Source organism: Gossypium hirsutum, chromosome A01 (assembly GCF_007990345.1).
Source record: "Gossypium hirsutum isolate 1008001.06 chromosome A01, Gossypium_hirsutum_v2.1, whole genome shotgun sequence".
NCBI lineage: Eukaryota > Viridiplantae > Streptophyta > Magnoliopsida > Malvales > Malvaceae > Gossypium > Gossypium hirsutum.
In genome coordinates, this window is record NC_053424.1 from 91,951,598 (window position 1) to 91,974,285 (window position 22,688).

Consider the following 22,688-nt stretch of genomic DNA (forward strand, 5'->3'; position numbering starts at 1 on the left):
TCTGCCTATTACTCAAAGATAGCATCTAGGAACTCAGGAACAAAAGTGTTAGAGATATTCTTAAAAGTATTTCGAATCGAATCATCTCTAATTTTTGCATATTTCCAGTAAGTTTGTTGTTGATTGTGCATGAACTTGCACATATCCATCAATATTGACAACTCTGATTTCCTTAAAGTACTTGAAAAAGTTGGCATGGGAGTTGTATATTCAGGTTCAACACTTAGCTTGATTGGTTCTTCTTCTGGCTCAACCCTTGGTTCAGGGTTTTCAGATCCTTCAACTGGTTTAGGACTGTTTGGTTCCTTATCAGATTCCTCTTCTTCAGTGCCTGTAACTGATTCAGTTTCAGTTTCATTTGTTGACTCCTCAGTATCTGGCTCAGTTGGTTCTTCTTGCTCACTTTGATTCAGCTCACGCACCTTCTATACTAACCTTTCAAGATCATGACTTGTATTGCACCGTTGGAGATATGACCCCTTCAAATTCGCTTATGTTTTAACACGGGCCCTTAAGCAAAGTGAAGTGATTAATGATGGGAAATAAACACTTCCTGTCTTCTTTTTAGCACAGTCATAAATCTCCTTGAGAATAATTTTCCCAACATTAATGGAATTTTCTGTCAATATTGCGTATAGCAAGAGCATTCGTTCCATTGAGATGGTGGAACTATGTGAGATAGGCATAAAACTGTAGCGAACAAAATAAAACCATACCTTTGCTGCTAGTTTTAGGTATTCCCTTCAACAAGAATGGCTTCAATACTTTCTTATAATCCATTAGGATCCCAGATTTGTCACAACATTAAGCAGCTGTTGAAGAAAATCCCAATTTATGTTGTTCATCATAGGGTAGTATTCATCTTCTTCAACATCAGGTAAGTTAAACAAATCATTGACGGACTTAGAAGTAAGAGATACATTTTTTTTCCGAACGATGACCTCAGTAGCATTTTGTGTGGTCAAACTTGCATAGGACTCTCGAACTAGTTCATCATCAAGAGGCAAACGAGCATTACAAAATCATTCCCACTTGATAGCATTGATTGTCTTTCTAATTGGCACAGGGACAAGCATCAAATCATTACTCTTCAAGTTAAAACCTTTTTCCAGCATCATAGGTTGATGCTTGAAAATTGAATCAAATCTCTCTTTCACTTCTTCATTTATCACAATCAGGTTTTCAGGAGTAGTCTTCAATGATCTAGTTCTTTTGAAAGACATAGTATAGTCTAAAAGATTTGGCAAAGTTCTATTGAAAAAAAAGAGAAACCGACAAGTGGGTAGGATCTGCTTCGGTGAACCTTACGATGGCTAAGAGGTTGTAGTGGTAAAGGCAGCGTGTGGCAGCAATGGTGGTGTAAGGTAGCAATAGTTGCTATGTGCGACAGCGATGTTGATGCTCTGGCAATCTCTTTGTAGCGGTTTTAGGAGAGTTTGGCAAAAGGTTGATTATTTTGCTATGTCGGGATGGCAAGAGTTGGTCTTGGTTTTAAACTCTGGTGATGGAGGGATCCCACATCGGGAAGCTAACATAAGAGTAGATGGAGAGCTGGCTTTAAATAAAGCAAACCATGAGGAGAGTAGGCATACCCTTCTTGGCTGATCCCTTTCGCTTTATGACGTGTTCGTTTGGGTTGGGCGTCAGCTAAGAGTGTTTGGAGTGCAGATTAACTGCAGTCTCCTAACAGGTGTGTATTTCTCATTACTCTAGTAGTAGGACGGCTGTTTCGGGCCGCGATGGGCTGAAATGGGCCATGTGGTCCCAATGGGTCCTTAGGCCCAAGTGGATAAGTACTAGAATTATTGAAATACCCCTGTAGGATAGAATTACCGAAATACCCTTGTAGGGTAGAAATACTGAAATACCCCTGTAGGGTAGAATTACCGAGATACCCTTGTGGGGTAAAATTACCATTTTTCTCCAAGGGTGTTAAATGACTATTTTGCCCCTCGTGCGTAAATGACTAACTTGTGTGATGATTGGGTTAGTTGACATGGATTTATGTTAGTTATCATTAATTAGTAAGTCTAATGTGTTAGTGATCGATTGTAGGAGTATCGCGTGGGAGATATCGTCATCAATCGTTATTAACCAGGTGTGTAAACGACACCCTCCCTTAGACAGAATCGGTAAAAGCTGAAATACCGAAATGTTGGTATTTTGTGAACTTGTGAGCGTGCGAGCGCTCGTGAGACAGTTGTTAATGAATATGGTGCATTTGGATGATTAGAGTGTAGAGTACGCATTTTCGTGCACAACGGTATTTTTGGGCTTAATGAGCCGAAAACGGGCCGATGGGCCAACTGGCCCACTTTGGTAAAAAGACGAGGTAAGTACTTCTGATTACTTGGTAAACGTTAGAATGAGCATGAAACCTTAGCAATAGGTAATAATTACTGAAATACCCTTATGCATGCAAAATTACTATTTTACCATTAGGGTTATTTTTTTCTGAAAAGCATGATATTCTGTTTCTGTATACGTATGCCGTGACATATTATTTCTGTTGCATGGGACATGGGTTTATATTGATGGAGGAAGCATTCTGGCAGCCTCGTTGCAATCTGATGGCCTCGCCACATATATCTGTTCTGGTGACTTCGTCACAATATCTGGTAGCCTCGCTGCAATCTGCTGGCTTCGCCACAGATATATATCTGTTCGGTGGCCTAGCCACAATATCTGTATCTAGTGACTTCGTCCCAATATCTGGCAGCCTCGCTGCAATTTCTGTGGTGTGTAGCGGTTGGGTGGGTCGAGTAGTCTCCCTACATTGTGTAAGGCTCGTACGGGGGTGTTATGGATGGCTCTGGGTTGAGATTTCTACATTCACAATATATTTGTTCTGTATTTGCTATGGGCCTATGGGTTTCATTCTGATATCTGCACTGGGCCAAGGCCCAGATAAGTTTGATTCTGAGGTTTGATCTGTTTTGGGCTATGGTTGGGTTATGTTACACACTGAGTTTACCAAACTCACCCTTTAATTTCCTCTCTGCACGAAATCCCCAACCATAGTGGGGTTGGAGCCGTAAGGGTTTTGGAGTGGCCACATCATCGGTAAAGTTGGTTTTTCTAAGTTAGTTTATTTTTATTATTTTTATATTCTGATTTAATTTTAGGTTTTAAGTTGTAATAAGGCCGCTATTTAAATTTCTTTTCCCCCTATGGTTTTATTTTCTGATTATATTTATACTATGTTGAAACCGCTAGTGTTAGGCTGCACGGGTTTTCAAAATTAATAATCGTTTCCAAGACTCAACAAGCACAACAAATGGATAGCCTAAAGATTGATAAACCGGCTTTTCATTTAAGCGCTATTTTTACAAAGACCACCCCAATCACTTAAACCAACGAATGCATACTAAGTCTAAGTCCTTGTGACACATCAGATTTGGCAATAACGTCTGGGCCGGGTTTGGGGTGTTACATTTAGTGGTATCAGAGCCAAGTTGTAATAACTCGGCTGTGGAGCGGATCTAAAAACGGGAATTTGTAAAGAAACACTGAATAAAGGTTTTTGAAAATCTTTTTTTTTGGATCTTGATTATAAATTATCTTCGAGAATGTTTCCAATATTTTCTCTTTACAAATAGATGATTTTAAAGATTAAAATCGGTTTTCTAAAATTAGGTTTTTTTAGAAGGTGGCACACCAAATCTCCAGCCCAAGTCTGTAAGTTTTCTGAGCCTTTTTTATTGTTTCTGAAATATCTGTTATATGCTTGTGCAAAACCTTATCATGGTACTTTAGTTAGGGTAACACTGGAACTATAGAAACTCTGATAAGTAGATTGAGACTGTAGCTAGGCTACCGCAAAAGGAAACAAACTCAAACTCTGAATTACTGTTATTCATAAGACATCTGTCATAAACACTGAAATATTAAACTGATTCATAAAAATTCTTAATCAGATAATACGAAATGAGTACACGAGCAGCTCGTGGAAGAGGCCGTGGATGTGGCCGAGGTAGTGCTCAGGCTGAATCTTTGTCTTCAGGACATGTGCCAGCAGCAGATGCACCAGTACCACCGGCAACGGAGGTAGGGTCTCATGATCGAGGTGTCAGGGACGATGCTCTATCCCAGGCAATGCTCCGAGTTTTGGAAAGGGTTGTTGGGGCAAGTACGGGAAACAAAATTCGGGGGTCTATTTCTGAGCGACTCCGGGCTAATGGAGCAGAGATATTTAGGGGTGTATCTGGTGTAGCTCCGAATGTGGCTGAGTATTGGTTAGAAGCCACAGAGCAGATTATGGATAATATGGACTGCTTTATGGAGCAGAAGCTGAAGGGAGCCATATCGTTACTCAGGGATGAGGCTTATCAGTGGTGGCTCACGGTGAGAAATGCACTCCTACTGACAGTGTGACTTGGGAGCTGTTTAAGACAGCCTTCAAAGGAAAGTATGTTGGGGTTAGTTACGTGGATGCTTGCCGGAAAGAATTTTTGAACCTGGTCCAAGGGAGTAAGTCAGTGGCTGAGTATGAGTCTGAGTTTTTGAGACTGAGCCGGTATGCTTCTGGAATTGTCGCTACAGAGTATGAGCGTAGCGTACGCTTCGAGGATGGTCTGAGAGATGAACTTAGGGTGCTGATTGCTCCGCAGAGGGAGCGTAACTTTGCTGCTTTAGTGGAGAAAGCTAAGATAGCTGAGGAAGTGAAGCATATAGAAAGACAGAATCGTGAGAAAGATCGGAACCGTTTTAGGAGAGATTCAGGACTTTTAGGTGGTATGAACAGGAATGTTAAGAGAGCAAGGGTAATGGAGTTAGTTCGAGCAGTACTGATGAATGCTGTTAGACTGCAGGGTTGTAGGAATTGTGGAAAGATACATATGGGCGAGTGTCAGAAACATTCTGATGCTTGTTTTCGATGCAGATCTATGGAGCATAGGGTTAAGGATTGTCCTCAGGAACCAGATCAGGTTTAAGTTTTAGAGCGTAGGGTCGCTCAACCAGTGAGGGGTGGACCATAGTTTCCGAGAGGACGTGGGCAAGGCAAAGGTGGTAATGGAAACGGTCGAGGAAGAGGAGCGCCTGGTAGGGTGCTGGATTTGCTGAGGCTCGTCAGCCGAGGTTGGTGTATGCAGCTCATCGCCGAGAGGAGGGTGATGCACCTGACGTCATAACTGGTACGTTTTTTATTTCTAGTATGCCATACACTGCGTTGATAGATGTTGGATCTACCCATTCATATGTTGCATGTGCTATATCTGGGTCGCTGGGTGTGCGCTCTGAGGAGACCATGAGTGGGGTATCTGTACTAAGTCCTTTGGGTCACTCGGTTAGGGTAGATAAACTGTATACAGATGTGCCTATAAAAACTCAAGGAAAAGTTTTCTCTGGAGATCTGATGGAGCTACCTTTCGGAGAATTCGATCTCATTTTGGGAATGGATTGGCTTGTTAAGCATAGGGCTACTCCGGATTGTGCTGCTAAGCGAATAATGTTAAATACCACCAATGATGAGGAGGCTTTGGTGATAGGCAAGCTTAGGGATTATCTATCTAATGTAGTGTTGGCATTGAGAGCCGAGAAGTGGATTCGAAAGGAATGTGAGGCTTTTTGGCATTTGTAAGCCAATTGGAAACTGAGGATCTGACAGTGGATAAAGTTAGATCCGCCAAGGATTTTCAAGATGTTTTTCCAGAGGAGCTTCCAGGTTTGCCCCCAAACCGAGAGGTTGTGTTTGGAATCGACTTGTTGCTTAGAACGGCACCGGTGTCCATTGCACCTTATAGGATGGCACTGAAGGAGTTGGTGGAGCTGAAAGCCCAAATTCAAGAGTTATTGGATAGAGGCTTCATTAGACCAAGTGTGTCTCCATGGAGAGCACCAGTGTTGTTCGTAAAGAAGAAAGATGGGTCAATGCGGATGTGCATCGATTATCGGCAGTTGAACAAACTGATGATTAAGAACAAGCACCCACTGCCGAGAATCGATGATTTATTCGACCAACTTAGAGGAGCTTCAGTATTTTCCAAGATTGATCTTCGATCTGGGTATCATTAGTTGAGGGTTAAGGAGGTGGATATTCACAAGACGGCATTTAGAACTCAGTATGGTCATTATGAGTTCTTGGTTGTGCCATTTGGGTTGACGAACTCACCTGTGGCATTTATGGATCTGATGAATCGAGTGTTCTAGCCATACTTGGATCGATTCGTGGTCGTCTTTATCAACGATATTCTGGTTTATTCTTAAACTGAGGAGAAGCATGATGAGCATCTTCGTATTGTGCTGTAAGTGCTGAGGGAAAAGGAGCTTTATACGAAATTCAGTAAGTGTGAGTTCTGGTTGAGAGAGGTAACTTTCTTGGGGCATGTTGTCTCTACTGAAGAGATCAAGGTAGACCCTCGAAAGATTGAAGCAATTCTGGAATGGAAGCCACCGAGGTCACTGTCGAAAATTCAAAGTTTTCTAGGTTTAGCTGGGTACTATAGAAGGTTTGTGGAAGAATTTTCTGTGATATCAGCGCCTTTGACATAGCTTATAAGGAAGGGAGTACAATTTGTTTGGACTGAGAAACAACAGGAATCTTTCGAGAAACTGAAGAAAGTTCTGACCAAGGCACCTGTACTGATTCAGTCGGAGTCTGGAAAAGATTTTACCTTATGCAGTGATGCATCACATGTAGGGTTGGGCTGTGTGCTGATGCAAGAGGGTAAAGTGGTTGCTTATGCATCGCGACAACTTAAACCACATGAAGTTAACTATCCTACTCATGATCTGAAGTTGGTAGCGGTAATCTTTGCGCTTAAGATTTGGAGACATTACCTGTACAGAGAAAGGTGTATTATATACACAGAGATCATAAGAGTCTTAAGTACTTGCTGACTCCGAAGGAGCTGAACCTTAAGCAGTAGAGATGGATAGAGTTGCTTAAGGATTATTACTGTGTAATTGAGTATCACCCAGGCAAAGCTAATGTGGTGGCTGATGCCCTAAGTCGTAGAACTGTATCAGATCTGAGAGCCATGTTTGCTCGTTTGAGTCTGCATGACGACAGTAGTCTGTTAGCAGAACTGCAAGTTAGGCCGACCTGGGTGGATGAGATTAAGGAAAAACAGTCGAGGGATGAGTCCCTAGTTTCTCGATTCTGGCAGGCTAAGAATGGGGATACTTCTGAGTTTGGACTGAACAGTGAGGGAGTTCTCTGTTATCAAGGTAGAGTTTGTATTCCGAAGGACTCTTACTTGAGGCAAGCAATTCTAAAAAAAGCTCATGGAGGTCTGTGTGCTATGCATCCTGGAACGAGTAAAATGTATCGCGACTTAAAGGAGTTGTATTGGTGGCCTGGATTGAAGCGAGAGGTAACGGATGTGTTGGGAAAATGTATGATTGTTAGCAAGTGAAAGCTAAACATCAATTACCTTTCGGACTTTTGCAGCCAGTGAAAGTACCACTTTGGAAGTGGGAGAGGGTAACCATGGATTTTGTGAGTAGGTTACCCTTGGCACCTTCGAAGAAGGACTCGATTTGGCTAATTGTGGATAGGTTGACCAAATCTGCTCATTTCATACCTGTGTGCACTGATTATTCACTTCAGAAGTTAGCCAAATTGTATGTTGCAGAAATAGCGCGACTTCACGGAGTGCCAGTGTCGATTATTTCTAATCGAGATCCTAGATTCACATCTCGGTTTTGGAAAAAGTTGCATGAGGCGTTGGGTACGCGGTTGAACTTTAGTATAGCCTTTCATCCTCAGACTGATGGTCAGTCGAAAAGGGTTATTCAGATTCTGGAAGACATGTTGAAGGGAGGCGTTATCGACTTTCGAGGCAGTTGGGAGGATTACTTACCGTTGGCAGAGTTTGCATACAACAACAGTTATCAGGCAAGTATTCGAATGGCTCCTTATGAGGCATTGTATGGGCGAAGATATCGTACACCTAGTTGTTGGACCGAGTTGGGTAAACGACAGGTTCTTGGACCTGAGTTGGTGGCAGATACTGAGGATAAGGTCAAGTTGATTAGAGACCAGTTGAATGAAGCATCTGATAGACAGAAGTCATATGCAGATTTGAAGCGCAAGGAAATTGAGTACTCTGTGGGTGATATGGTCTTCTTGGAGGTTTTACCTTGGAAGAAAATATTAAGGTTTAGGAGGAAAGGCAAGTTAAGTCTGCGGTTCATTGGGCCTTATCGGATTCTTAAGCGAGTGGGTCCAGTGGCTTATCAGTTGGAGCTAGCTCTAGAGTTGGATAGGATTCATGATGTCTTTCACGTCTCCATGTTAAGGCGGTATCGTTCTGACCCTACTCATGTTGTGCCGGTTGCAGAGATCGAGGTCCAAACAGACTTGACTTTTGAGGAAGAGCCTGTGCAAATTTTGGATCGAGATGTTAAGATTTTGAGGAGGAAATCAGTTCCGCTAGTAAAGGTGTTGTGGCGTAATCATGGCAGAGAGGAAGCTACTTGGGAGCCAGAAGTGGTGATGTGTCAACAATATCCTCATCTGTTTGATTCAGGTAAAATTTCGAGGACGAAATTTCTTTAAAGAGGGTAGAGTTGTAACACCCCAATTTTCGGGTTTTCTGTGTTTCTGTGATTTTTAAAATTTGTGTGTGTTCTGGTTGGTTATATATATATTTTAGTAGGTTAGTGGGCCTTTGGAAGGCCCAAACTTAAGTTAAATCCATGGTAGTCTTTGGAATTTTAATTTTATGAACAAGTGATGTATTTGGCGTTTGGGCTTTTAAGATTAAACGGGTAAAAGATGACACAAAAATGAGTGTGGTGTAGTGGCAAGGTGGCGCCACTTAGGGGACAAGGAAGTGACACCATAGAGGAAGCAAGGGTCCAAGGTTCAAGTCTTGGCTCTTGCAATATATTTTGGTTTTTCTTTTCAATAAATCTAGAAGCAAGTAGGTGCGCTTTAAAGTTTAATGTGTTGGATTTATGACACAAATGAGTTGATGGCCTAGTGGTGGTGGCGTGAGTTGGCATGTGAGAGGACTTTGGTTCGAATCCCTTGGCACACAAAGGTTGATTATTTTGCTATGTTGGGACGGCAAGAGTTGGTGTTGGTTTTAAACTCTAGTGATGGAGGGATCCCACATCGGGAAGCTAACATAAGAGTAGATGGAGAGCTGGCTTTAAATAGAGCAAACCATGAGGAGAGTAGGCATACCCTTCTTGGCTGATCCCTTTCGCTTTGTGACGTGTTTGTTTTGGTTGGGCGTCAGCTAAGAGTGTTTGGAGTGCGGATTAACTGCAGTCTCCTAACAGGTGTGTATTTCTCATTACTCTAGCAGTAGGACGGCTATTTCGGGCCGCGATGGGCTGAAATGGGGCATGTGGTCCCAATGGGTCCTTAGGCCCAAGTGGATAAGTACTAGAATTATTGAAATACCTCTATAGGATAGAATTACCGAAATACCCTTGTAGGGTATAGAATTACCGAAATACCCTTGTAGGGTAGAAATACTGAAATACCCCTGTAGGGTAGAATTACCGAGATACCCTTGTGGGGTAAAATTACCATTTAGCCTCTAGGGTGTTAAATGACTATTTTGCCCCTCGTGCGTAAATGACTAACTTGTGTGATGATTGGCTTAGTTGACGTGGATTTATGTTAGTTATCGTTAATTCGTAAGTCTAATGTGTTAGTGATCGATTGTAGGAGTATCGCGTGGGAGATATCGTCATCAATCGTCATCAACCAGGTGTGTAAACGATACCCTCCCTTAGACTGAATCGGTAAAAGTTGAAATACCGAAACGTTGGTATTTTATGAACTCGGGAGCGTACGAGCACTCGTGAGACAGTTGTTAATGAATATGGTGCATTTAGATGATTAGAGTACAGAGTGCGCATTTTCGTGCACAACGGTATTTTTGGGCTTAATAGGCCGAAAACGGGCTAATGGGCCAACGGACCCGCTTTGGTAAAAAGACGAGGTAAGTACTTCTGATTACTTGGTAAACGTTAGAATGAGCATGAAACCTGAGCAATAGGTAATAATTACTGAAATACCCTTATGCATACAAAATTACGATTTTACCCCTAGGGTTAGTTTTTTCTGAAAAGCATGATGTTCTGTTTCTGTATACGTATGCCATGACATATTATTTCTGTTGCATGGGACATGGGTTTATATTGATGGAGGAAGCGTTTTGGCAGCCTCGCTGCAATCTGGTGGCTCGCCACATATATCTGTTCTGCTGACTTTGTCACAATATCTGGCAGCCTCGCTGCAATCTGGTGGCTTCGCCACATATATATATCTGTTCTGGTGGCCTAGCCACAATATCTGTATCTGGTGACTTCGTCACAATATCTGGCAGCCTCGCTGCAATTTCTGTGGTGTGTAGCGGTTGGGTGGGTCGAGTAGTCTCCGTACATGGTGTAAGGCTGGTACGGGGGTGTAATGGATGGCTCTGGGTTGGGATTTCTGCATTCACGATATATTTGTTCTGTATTGGCTATGGGCCTATGGATTTCATTCTGATATTTGTACTGGGCCAAGGCCCAGATAAGTCTGACTTTGAGGTTTGATCTGTTTTGGGCTATTGTTGGGTTATGTTACACACTGAGTTTACCGAACTCACCCTTTATTTTCATCTCTGCAAGAAATCTCCAACCATAGTGGGCTTGGAGCCATGAGGGATTCGGAGTGGCCACATCATCGACAAAGTTGGTTTTTCTAAGTTAGTTTATTTTTATTATTTTTATATTCTGATTTAATTTTGGGTTTTAAGTTGTAATAAGGCCGCTATTTAAATTTCTTTTTCCGCAATGGTTTTATTTTCTGATTATATTTATACTATGTTGAAACTGCTAGTGTTAGGCTACGCGGGTTTTCAAAATTAATAAACATTTCCAAGACTCAACAAGCACAACAAATGGATAGCCTAAAGATTGACAAACCGGCTTTTCATTCAAGCGCTATTTTTATAAAGACCACCACAATCACTTAAACCAACAAATGCATACTAAGTCGTAAGTCCATGCGACACGTCAGATCTGGCAATAACGTCTGGGCCGGGTTTGGGGTGTTACAACTTATTCAAAAAATAAGAACCTTCATCACTAATAATAGCTCTTAGTGTCCCAAATCGTGTAAACACATGCTTATGTAGGAATCGCATGACTACCTTAGCATCTTTTGTAGGGTATGCTTCAACTTCAACCCATTTTGATACATAGTCCACAACAACTAAGATGTATTTGTTCACACACGAAGAAAGAAACGGGCCTAAAAAGTCAATGCCCCAAACGTTAAATGATTCAATCTCCAAAATATTTGTTAAGGGCATTTCATTCCTCCTTGATATGTTTCCGCTCCTTTGGCATCTATCACAGTTCTTCACATAGGCATAAGCATGTTTCAATCTACTTGCAAAACCTTAGCTATAGTACGTACACCACCAAAGTGTCCTCCACTTGGAGATGAATGGCAATGATATAAGAACTCAGTAATCTTACTTTCTGCTACACACTTTCAGATTATATTATCTGCATACTGTTTAAATAAGAATGGGTCTTCCCAGAAATTATACCGACTATCATGAAGGAATTTCTTCCTTTGTTGGTATGTCATTCCTTGAGGTATTATTCCACATGAAAGATAATTGGTAGAATCAGCAAACCAAGGTGTTTTGAATTTGACTCACCTTAAATAAGTGTTCAACTGTGAAATTCTCATTGATAGGCACATGTGATCGAGTTACCTCATCTTGCTTCAAACTCGATAGATGATCAGCTACTTGATTTTCAACACCTTTTTTTGTCTTGGATCTCCAGGTCAAATTCTTGGAGTAAGATTATCCAATGAATTAGCCTCGGTTTTGCATCTTTCTTCGTGAGCAAGTATTTAGTGGCCGCATGTTCAGTAAATACTGTAACTTTGGAACCTATAAGATATGAGCGGAATTTGTTAAAAGTAAAGACTATAGCAAATAGTTCCTTTTCAGTTACCGTATAATTGAGTTGGGCTCATGTCAAGGTTCTACTTGCATAGTAAATGGGGTGGAACACTTTATTTTTTTCTTTGACCCATCACAGCTCCAACAGCATAATCACTTGCATCGCACATCAACTCAAAAGGTATGCTCCAATCAGGTGTAATGATTACTGGGGCTGAGATTAACAGTTTTTTCAGCTCTTCAGAAGCTTCTAAACATGTTTTATTAAAATCAAACACTGCATCTTTCTCTAACAACAAACACAACGGTTTAGAAATTTTTGAAAAATCTTTGATAATCCTTCGGTAAAAACCGGCATGGCCTAAGAAACTTCTAACTCCTTTCACATTCATTGGCGCTGATAATCTTTCAATTACGTCCACCTTTGCTTTATCGATTTCAATTCCTTTCTTTGAAATTCTATGCCCTAAGACAATCCCTTCCTTAAGCATAAAATGGCAATTATCCCAGTTAAGGATAAGATTCATCTCTTCACATCTCTTCAGTACCTTAGCCAAATTACTTAAAAAAATATCATAAGTGTTACCAAAAATAGAAAAATTATCCATGAAAACTTCAACAAAATTTTCAGCCATATTAGTGAATATTGCCATCATGCATCGTTGGAATGTTGCAAGTGCATTGCATAAACCAAAAGGCAGTCACCTAAAAGAAAACATACCGTACAGAAAAGTAAAGGTTGTTTTATGTTGGTCTTCTGGGGCTACAACTATTTGGTTATATCTCGAATAACCATCTAAAAATAATAGAATTCATTACTTACCAGTAGATCTAACATCTGATCCGTAAAAGGCAACTGAAAATGTTCCTTCCGAGTAAATCTATTTAGCTTTCTATAGACAACACAAATTCTCCAACCAGTAGCAGTTTTTATTGGGATCAATTCGTTACGCTCATTCTCAACAATCGTAATTCCACCTTTCTTTAGTACACACTGCACCGGACTTACCCACAAACTATCTGAAATAGGATAGATGATTCCTGCATCTAGTCATTTGATCACTTCCTTTCTCATAACTTCCTTCATAATAGGATTGAGACTCCTTTGCCCATCAATTCAAGCTTTTTCACCTTCCTCTAGAATAATTTTGTGCATGCAAAATGAAGGGCTTATACCTCGAATATCAGATATAGTCCAACCAATTACTTTCTAAAATTTCTTTGAAACAAAAATTAGTTGCTCCTCTTGATCTTTTGTCAGTTCTGCTGAAATAATCATAGGCAAAATGGAACAGTCACCTAAATAAATGTATTTCAAATGGGAAGGAAGTACCTTTAGTTTGTGTGTAGGTGGTTCTTCGATTGAAAATTTGGGTTACACAAATTTTCTAACTTCCAACTGCAATGGTTCAAACCGTGTGGATTGAATAAAATTTCTCAAATTGGCTTCCACCAAAGCCATGTTTCCTTTACCTTCTTCATCCTCCAATGGGTCAAACCCTAAGGCTTTCTCCAATGGATCTTCTTCAAAATTGTTTTCCAAAGAAATCAAGGTTTCTAACTCTTCCATAACTGAACACTCTTCTGTCGAATCGGGAAATTTCATCGCTTTAAGAATGTTAAAAGTTACTTGATCATCTTAAACCTCATGGTGAGTTTACCTTTCTGAACATCAATTAACGTTCTTCCTGTGGATAGGAAAGGTATCCTAAGGATAATTAGCACTTTCTTATCTGCTTAAAAATCTAGAATAATGAAATTAGCACGAAAAATAAATTTATCAACTCTTACCAAAACTTTCTCGATCTTTCCTTCAAGGTATGCTAAAGATCGATCCGCTAGCTGGACTGTCACAATTGTAGGTCTTACTTCTCTTATCCCTAGCATCTTGAAAATAGACTGAGGCATCAAGTTGATGCTTGCTCCTAAGTCACACAAAGCTTTACCACAGTAAGATTCACCAATGTTACAGTGTATCATAAAACTTCCTAGATCCTTCAATTTTAGTGGCAGCTTGTTCTGGAGGAACGCACTGCACTCCTTTGTCAAGGCGACAGTCTCATACTCATTCAGTCGTTTCTTATTGGATAGTACATCTTTCACAAACTTCAAATAATTTAGCATTTTTTTCAAGCCTCCACCAATGGAATATTGATTGTAATTGCTTCAGAACATCCAAAAAATTCTTGAATTGCACCTCCTATTTCTGCTTGTGTTGCTGCAATCTTTGCGGATATAGAGGTGATGGAACTTTTGGTTAAACCGGACAACTCTTCTAAGTAGGTAAATCTGTATCCAAAGAAGATGTTAAAGTATCTGAATTTAGTAAGTTAGGATTTACCTTGTGTTAGGATTTACCTTGTCAGTCTTTGCAGATTCTGATTCTTTTCAACAGTTGGTTGACTTTCCTCCTTTTCAACAGGATTATCTTTGACATCAATCAATCGGGGTTCCAGAATTTTACCACTTCGCAATGCCACTGCCTTGATATGTTCTTTACCAAAATTTCTTGGATTCTCAGCATTGCTCGGCAATGTTCCTTGTGGTCTATTACGAAGCTCCATAGCTGACTGACCATTTGGTTTTCCAAATTTTTCAGTGTTGCTGCTTGGCTCTGGATCAAAGCATCATTCTTTGCCATGTATGCTTTCAACAAGTTCTCCAAACTATTTCATGATTCAGCTTGGGCTGGTTTTGGAGCTTGTTGATTAAACCCTTGATATTGGTTGGGTTTATGCTGCACAAAGTTGTTGTTTGGTCCATTTCCTTGATTGTTGCAAGAAAATTTGGGATGATTACGCCATTAAGGATTATAGAAGTTGGAATGGGGTCCTTGTACACTCCTATTTTGATGTTGGTTCCCCACATAATACATTGACTTGGGATTCAATGGACAATTCTCGAAAGAATGACCTTCCCCACAGTACGCACAGGTAACTACTTCAAATGGACTTGGTGGCTAAACTGCAAAGTTATTAGCACTATTAGCGGTAAACTACTCTAACATAGAGGAAATAGATGATACCTAAGCTGATAACGAAGTGAGGGCGTCAACTTCATGAACTCCAGCTATACGTCTTCCTGAAGCTGTTCGATTTGTTGGCCATTGATAGTTATTGCTTGCGATCCTCTCGAGGATCTCATAAGCTTCATTATAAAACTTAGACAAAATTGCACCATTCGCAGAAGCATCTACCATCAATCTTGTATGTGCATTGAGACCATTATAGAATGTCTCCAACAGGATGCAATGAGGAATCCCATGATGAGGACACTTACGAAGTAATTCCTTGAATCGCTCCCAAGCCTCATGGAAAGACTCATCATCCAATTGTTGGAAAGTTGTGATCTCGTTCCTCAACTTAGCGTTCTTGCTAGGCGGGAAATACTTAACCAAAAATATCTCTACTAATTATTGCCATGTAGATATGGAACTTGGTGGCAATGAACTGAGCCATGCTCGTGCTCGATCTTACAACGAGTACGAAAACAAATTCAACCTCAATGCGTCTTCAGTCACACCGGCTATCTTGAATGAATCACTCACCTCCATAAACAATCGAAGGTGGAGATGTGGATCTTCTATGGCTATACCACTGAATTGGCCCACTGTTTGTAGCATTTGAAACATCACTGGTTTCAATTCGAATTGGGTTGCCTCAATATCTGGCCTTCTAATTCCTGGATTTAACTCATTGAAAAGTGGCACAAAATATTGTTTGATGCATCGATCCCTATCATCGATAATGAGGATGGGATTTCGTACATGTTCGGCTTCATTACCTTGGTCTTGATTATGATTTCCAAGGTCCTCTCGTTCTGTCTCTGAGCTATTCATTCATGTCCTCTTTATCTGAAAGTCAGCTCAATTTCAGGGTCTACTGGGAGTAAATCGATAACCTGATCTTTGCTCATAAACACCTGAAAAGAAATTCACAAAATTAAAAAGAATAAGTTAGTGATGTTAGAAGAAACCAAATTGAAAATAAATAATTTTACAAAGAAAAATGACTATGGCAACAGTTGACAATCCCTAGCAACGGCACCAAAAACTTGTAACGCTCGAGTTTCTGCAAGTGTACACAGTCATTATCAAGTAATAAGTAGGTATTGAGTTATCGTCTCCACAAGGATTGTATTTGTGCTAAGTCAATTAATTTGTAAAATTATATTAACAATTTGATGAATAAAAACAATATAATTGAGAAGTGATGATTAAAATATATTAAACTAAATGCAATGATGCCTGAAGTGATTTATCCTAACATGCAACTATATGAATGAAATAGATTTTAGCAGAATTAACACAATAAGCAACAATTATAACATAAATAAGCTAGGACAATTACTTTAATTAAACTCAAATTATTATCAACATGCTTATTAATATTCGAAAAAATATTCCATGACAACTCGATTTTTCATGAGTTTGGAAACCACATTAGGTCCTTTCGGAATCCTTTACTTAGTAAATACGAATTTTACTAATCCTTATTTACTAAGGGTTTCTTAGCATTCGTACGAGGTAACAGGGACATGTTAGGTTTGAAACATTTTAATCACACAAATCTAAAAACTATGCAGATAACAGAGCCTGATTAGGGTTGTTATGTAACCTCTAATTTAATCAGGTTAGGATTTAAATTGAGCGTGCACATTTCAATTATGTGTCCATTAGCTGTCGTCTGGTTAGGATCGCTCAGCTAATTCAGGTGTATTTTAATCATGTATGAATGAAATACAAACTTGATTTTAATTGAAAACATAATCGATTGAGGAAAAAACATTATAAGCATGAATTAAATAAATATTATTCAATCAAAATAGTCATCCTAACTTAAATAAAATTAAGCTATCATTGTTGTAAACAAGAGCAGTAAACACATAGCAAACATTCTTGAATTAGATTAAAGAAAAGAAAGATTAAACCCAAATCAAAGTGGTTGTCACCCAAAACTCTGATTGACGAGGGCTCCTTCGTTCCTTCGTTTCGCTCCTTTGCTGATGACTCTCTGAGGTGGCCAACCAAGGGCTCTTTAAGAGGCTAATTTGCTAAAAATATTTATGCAAAGATGATGATAGGTGTGAGGGCTAAGAGAGTTGAGGGAAGATAGAATGATGAATGAGTGAGGGATGATTGAGGGATGAGGGATGATTAGAAAAGTCAGAAATGGGGTCTTATTTATAGGTGAGGCAAGGGAGCTAGTTTGCTAGAAATAGGAGTGTCCATCTTTTGCAATTTCATTCAAGGGTGGCCGGCCATGATTTGTGGAAATGTGGCTTATGTTTGCTTGATTTAAGTGCCACAACATCATCAGGATCAGGACTTGGTCAATTGCAAATCTCTGGGCAAATCTCCGATTTCATTAACTCTTCAAGGACCTTGTGTAATTAAACCAAAATTTGATTTGTGAACATCCACATATAGCCGAATTTTGGATTGACTTGGTCTTCCATTTGGATGGTTTTGTAATCAACATAAAGCTCTCAAACCTATCCAGCAATAGTAGATAATTTAGAGGACCAAATAATGTAATTTAAACACTTTAATTAATCAATTTACTTAATTAATTAAAACCCAATTTATTAATGAAACATATTAAAATAAATTATTAAATATAACTTTATGTTTCATTATTTAATTTACTCATGCATGGCCCACTTTATAGTTTGAAAATATAATATGCTCAAATTAATATAAAAGAAGCCATTTTCTGCATGAAAACTATATAATAAAGCGTAAAATCACATTTTAATAATCTTTATGTCCCAATTTCATATTTTCATATATTTCATTAATTTATTAAGTAATTACTTGGTTTTAACAACAAATTTAAGTAAAAAGGTGATGAATTATATAGGAAAAATCCTATATATTTTTTCAGTTTACAAGTACGTTTAATATTTCACAACTCAACATGTTCACTATGACAGGATAGTTTATTTTTATTTTTAGCCTTCGAAACAGTCCAAAAACATAAACTCATTCTTCTAATCATTTTTTAAGCAATCCATATAGGATTGTAAATGGATTATTTCCATTTCAATTTTCATTTCATTTCCATTTCCATTTCTAGAAACCTACATTAATTTCCAAATGATTCCATTTCTGCATTTCAAAGAAAACTATAATCATTTTTCAATGTTTCTCGTTTCTTTTTTTCTATTCATTCTTTCATTTCTATTCAAACACAATTCATTACTGGTTTCAACGAGCTAGCGGAGGGACTGGTTGGACATATGTAGTTGAGGCTTACATGATTTATAATTAAGTTTCAAATTTTTCCTATTAATTATAATTCTATATAGTCACGAAGTCATTCCACTATAGTATCGTGATTGAGCTCTTCCTAATGACATACTATTATGAAAAGCAACTACTCAGTGCTTGTTCAATGTCTTTATCATAAATGTGCTACTCTCATAGGATATCCTTGATCTGTTTGAGATAATATACGTTCTCCCAATCTGATCCTATTTTATCTCATGGTAACCATTACATCTTCCTTCATGAAAAGTCAATCACTATCAAATAGTGATCAAGTCATCCATTATAAACACAGACGACTCGAGCTCTGTTTACTTTTCATGAATCATGTAATGGCAATGAAAGGATATCATTTACCCATGTTTTGGGATATGAATTCAAATGTTGTGAATGACGCTATATACTACAGAAGCCATACACCTAACGCACCAACTATCGGTTCATTATCTATTTGAACTCAAGCTTTTACTTACATCGAAGAGTAGGAGTCACACATACATAGTCCGCCATCCATTCAGGATATAGGTATGCCACACTATGAATGTCACAAGTGAATAAATACCTAAATAGATACAGGATCTATTCTGCTTGTGTCCTGTCCAATGTATTATCAGTCTAAATAGTCACATCTATGTCTTTTTCTTCTCGGAGTCATCCGTTCCAATGCCCAAGATAATGAATCTCTCCAACTGGGTTTGATAGATGACATATTAGATTTTTAGTTGGTTTTCTCATTTCTAATTAGACTAAGAATATGTTTAGGTTTCTCTACTAATACAAGCGGTCTTTTCGTACTACAATCAGACCATGTAATATCACTTAGTATTAGTTAAACATTTAGATAAACAATGAGCAACATTTGCTTCCATTTTGCTATGCATGCAAAAACCAAGAGAGGACAATTATTAATTTAATTAATGAATTTTTTATTAACCAATCTATTCGAAAAAATTACAAGTTTACAAATGAATATACTACACCAGGGCATTAGATCCAACAGTCTCCCACTTGACCTAGTGAAGTATATGAGTCATATTTTGCATTATTGTGTCCCTCTATATGTTTCCCAAAGAGATCTCTAGCCATGAGAGTCTTGGCTAAACAAATCCCCAGGGTTTGTCCTCATGTGAAACTTTTTACTATATCCAATATTCCGTCAAACACTCTTGTCTCCTTTAATGTGTTTTATCCTTATGTGGTTTCTTTTAGGTTTAGTTATATTCGCACTATTCTAGTGTCATAGTTTTTCCATACCTCATATTATTCCCTCTATAGTAAAGTTAGCAATGTAACCCTGTTTCACACTTATTCACACTATGAACCCATCGTTTAGGATAAAAGCAAAGACTGATGTCGATTTTCCCAAATCTTGACAAGTTTGGCAGACAGAATCTGTAACCTGTACTCGAGGCTGGGATAGGATATGAGGCATTACCGAACACATACACAGTCATTCATGCAAAAATTTTGCTATAATTTTTTTTAAACAACTTCATTCATACATACACAATTTGTCCCTGAACTGGGCCTGTGAGGCCCAAAACAACCATTGGAAGGGATTCGGGACTAAATCGAAGACTTTAGAAACGTTTGGGAAATTTTCCCTAATACAGAGCCACACTTCCATGTGAGACTTTCAACACGCCCATGTCCTCCAATTGTGTAACTCTCTAACTATGATGTCGCATCAATTTAGGGTCACAAAGCCATATCACACGCCCATTGCAGCCAGACCGTGTGGTCAATTAAAATTAAATGAAATTTTCATAAAAAGGTGCAGACTTCACACGGCCAGAGTACACGCCCATGTGGGTAGGCCGTGTCTCTCACACGGCCAAGACACACGCCCTTGTCTTAGCCCGTGTCTTTACTATTGAGCATACTAACCTGTAAAAAATAGGATGCAGGGGATACACAGCCATTCAACACGCCCGTGAGGCAGACACATGATCTAGACACATGCCCGTGTGTCTACCAGTGTGGACCATTTAAAGGCTATTTTCCAAGCCAATTGTCTCCCTCAATCATTCATACATTCAAACATATTTTATAGCATGCAACATGACATATTTAGACACTCAAATATTCAACACATGGTACTCTCACATCCTCATAATGTCATCCTATTGCACATTCATTTTGTTCCACCATTTAGAAGCATTCCACACTAATTTCATGCATTATCAATCTTATTACTATAATTTCAAATTATGCATTCATGACTATAGTCATTTTAAGCCATTAAGTCATCCATTATCTTTTAGCATCTAAACCATACTTTATCATACATTCACCAAGGTATTAATACATGCATGCATGGGTAATTAGATTACAACCTAATGATCAAATATAAGCCATATCACATGGCCTTACAAAATGAATCATCAACATCATAAGCCTTCATAATTTGGCCAAATAGCATGACACAAATAACAAAATAACCAAGTTCCTTATACATGCCATACTAAAAATAACAATTTCACTATACCCAATAATCATTTGATAGTGTGATTGAACACTCCGACAGCTTCTGATCCCCAAGCTAGCTTGGCGGAACTACAAAGAATGGAAAGGAAAGAGGGTAAGCATTAAAGCTTAGTAAGTCCACATGCAAATAATATGCAATGGTAGTAAGCAATCAACATGCAAGGACATAGTAACATATACATAAAGATTATTGATCACTTAAACCTTTTTACTTATTTATCATATGTACACATATACTTTCTCATCACAAATCATTCTTTACCAAGGTATTATTCATAGGTTTAGTGTGCATACCTGTACTCATCGTCGCATATCATATAACCATACCTTTTTAACATGCCGTCCTTGGGACTTCCATCATATCCATTGCATTACCCGTTGAACACTCAGAATACTATTGGATATGCAAAAATCTTGCACATAAGTGCCACATATACATACGCAGCCAAAGCTACATCATAACATGTAATGCTTGCGATGGAGCTACTCACGGGCTTGCTCATAAAAGCTATCGGTTAAGGTGTAACTACACGAGCTGCTCACACAATCTATCAAGTATCCGACCAACTCAAGGATTACCTAGCCACCAGTAGGACACACAAGACCATTGCTCGGAACCCAATTACATGTATCGCATCCATAATGAACTCGGACCAACTCAACGTTCGGATTCCTAAATTCCTAGTGACATGTCACTTGTATCCTAGACTATTCCAAGGGTTCAAATAGGATTTTCCTCACTTGCACATGGCATACTTTGTCATACTTGCTCGTGATGCCGTATGTAACGGCCAATTATCATTTATGCTTTCATAACAACCAATAAGTATATAACTCATAATAACAAGAAAACACTGATCACATAATATAAAAACATTAAAAACATGCTACAACACCACATTATTTGCATATGCACTTACCTCAGTACAAAATGATGGTAATCGAGCCTAATCGTCATATACTTTATTCTTTCCTCGATCAAGACCTGGTTCACATTTTACTTGATCTATAATGTCAAATTTAACTTTTTTATTAATCACCATATTCAAATCAATCCATAATTCATGCTTTGGTAAAATTACCTTTTTACCCCTAACTTTCACTTATTTACAATTTAGTCCCTAGGCTAGTAAAGTGAAATGCATTCATTTTCTTTGTTACCCATGCCTAGTAGAATTTTCCTTGTACTCATAACAGCCCTTATTTTCATCAAAATCAAATTTTTATCACTTATTTTACATCTTTTACAAAATGGTCTCTTTAAGGCGTGTTCATGCAAAATCACCTAGTAAAAGATATTGAACACATATCAAACTATCATATTCTCCCATTAAACATCAAAACATAAACTTTTCATGCATGGGTCAAAATTCCAACATGAACCCTAGCTTAAAATATGGTTAGAAACGGGTACATCATGTTAAGGAGGATTTCAAAAATGTTAAGAACATTAAAAACGGGGCTAGAACTAACTTACCCTCAAGCTTGAAAAGTTTGAAAACCCTAGCTATGGTTCTCCACAAATTTCGGCAGCTAAGGAGGAAGATGGACAACATTTTCACTTGATTTTTCCCTTTTTATTTCATTTAATTACCAAATGACCAAAATGCCCTTAGGATTTTTCTTTCAAATTTTTCCTATGCATGTCCATTTTGGTCCAAAATTATAGAAATTGGTCAAATTGCTAATTAGGACCCTCTAATTCATAATCTAAAGCAATTTCATGCTTAAAGCTTGTAGAATGCAAGTTTCGTATTTTATTCAATTTGGTCCCTAAAATTAAATTAGACATTTTATGCATAAAATTTATTCACAAAACTTTCGCACAAGCACGCATTCATATCATAGACTCATAAGAATCATAAAATAATTATTTTTATCTTGGATTTGTGGTCCCAAAACCACTATTCTGACTAGGCCCTAATTCGGGATGTCACAACTCTCCCCCCTTTAGGGATTTCTTACTGGTAAAAAGGTTTGGGTATTGTTTCCTCATAGCCTCCTCGGGCTCCCATGTAGCCTCTTCAACCCCGTGTCTTTGCCAAAAACTTTCACAAGAG

The 22,688-nt window shown here is 38.6% G+C and overlaps 1 non-coding gene across 1 annotated transcript; it reads left to right on the forward strand.

Moving 5' to 3' along the window:
- The first annotated feature begins 15,130 nt into the window (after positions 1-15,130).
- LOC121206700 (small nucleolar RNA R71) lies at positions 15,131-15,237 on the forward strand. The gene has a single exon (XR_005901849.1). It is a non-coding gene; the product is annotated as a small nucleolar RNA R71 (small nucleolar RNA).
- The last annotated feature ends 7,451 nt before the right edge of the window (positions 15,238-22,688 follow it).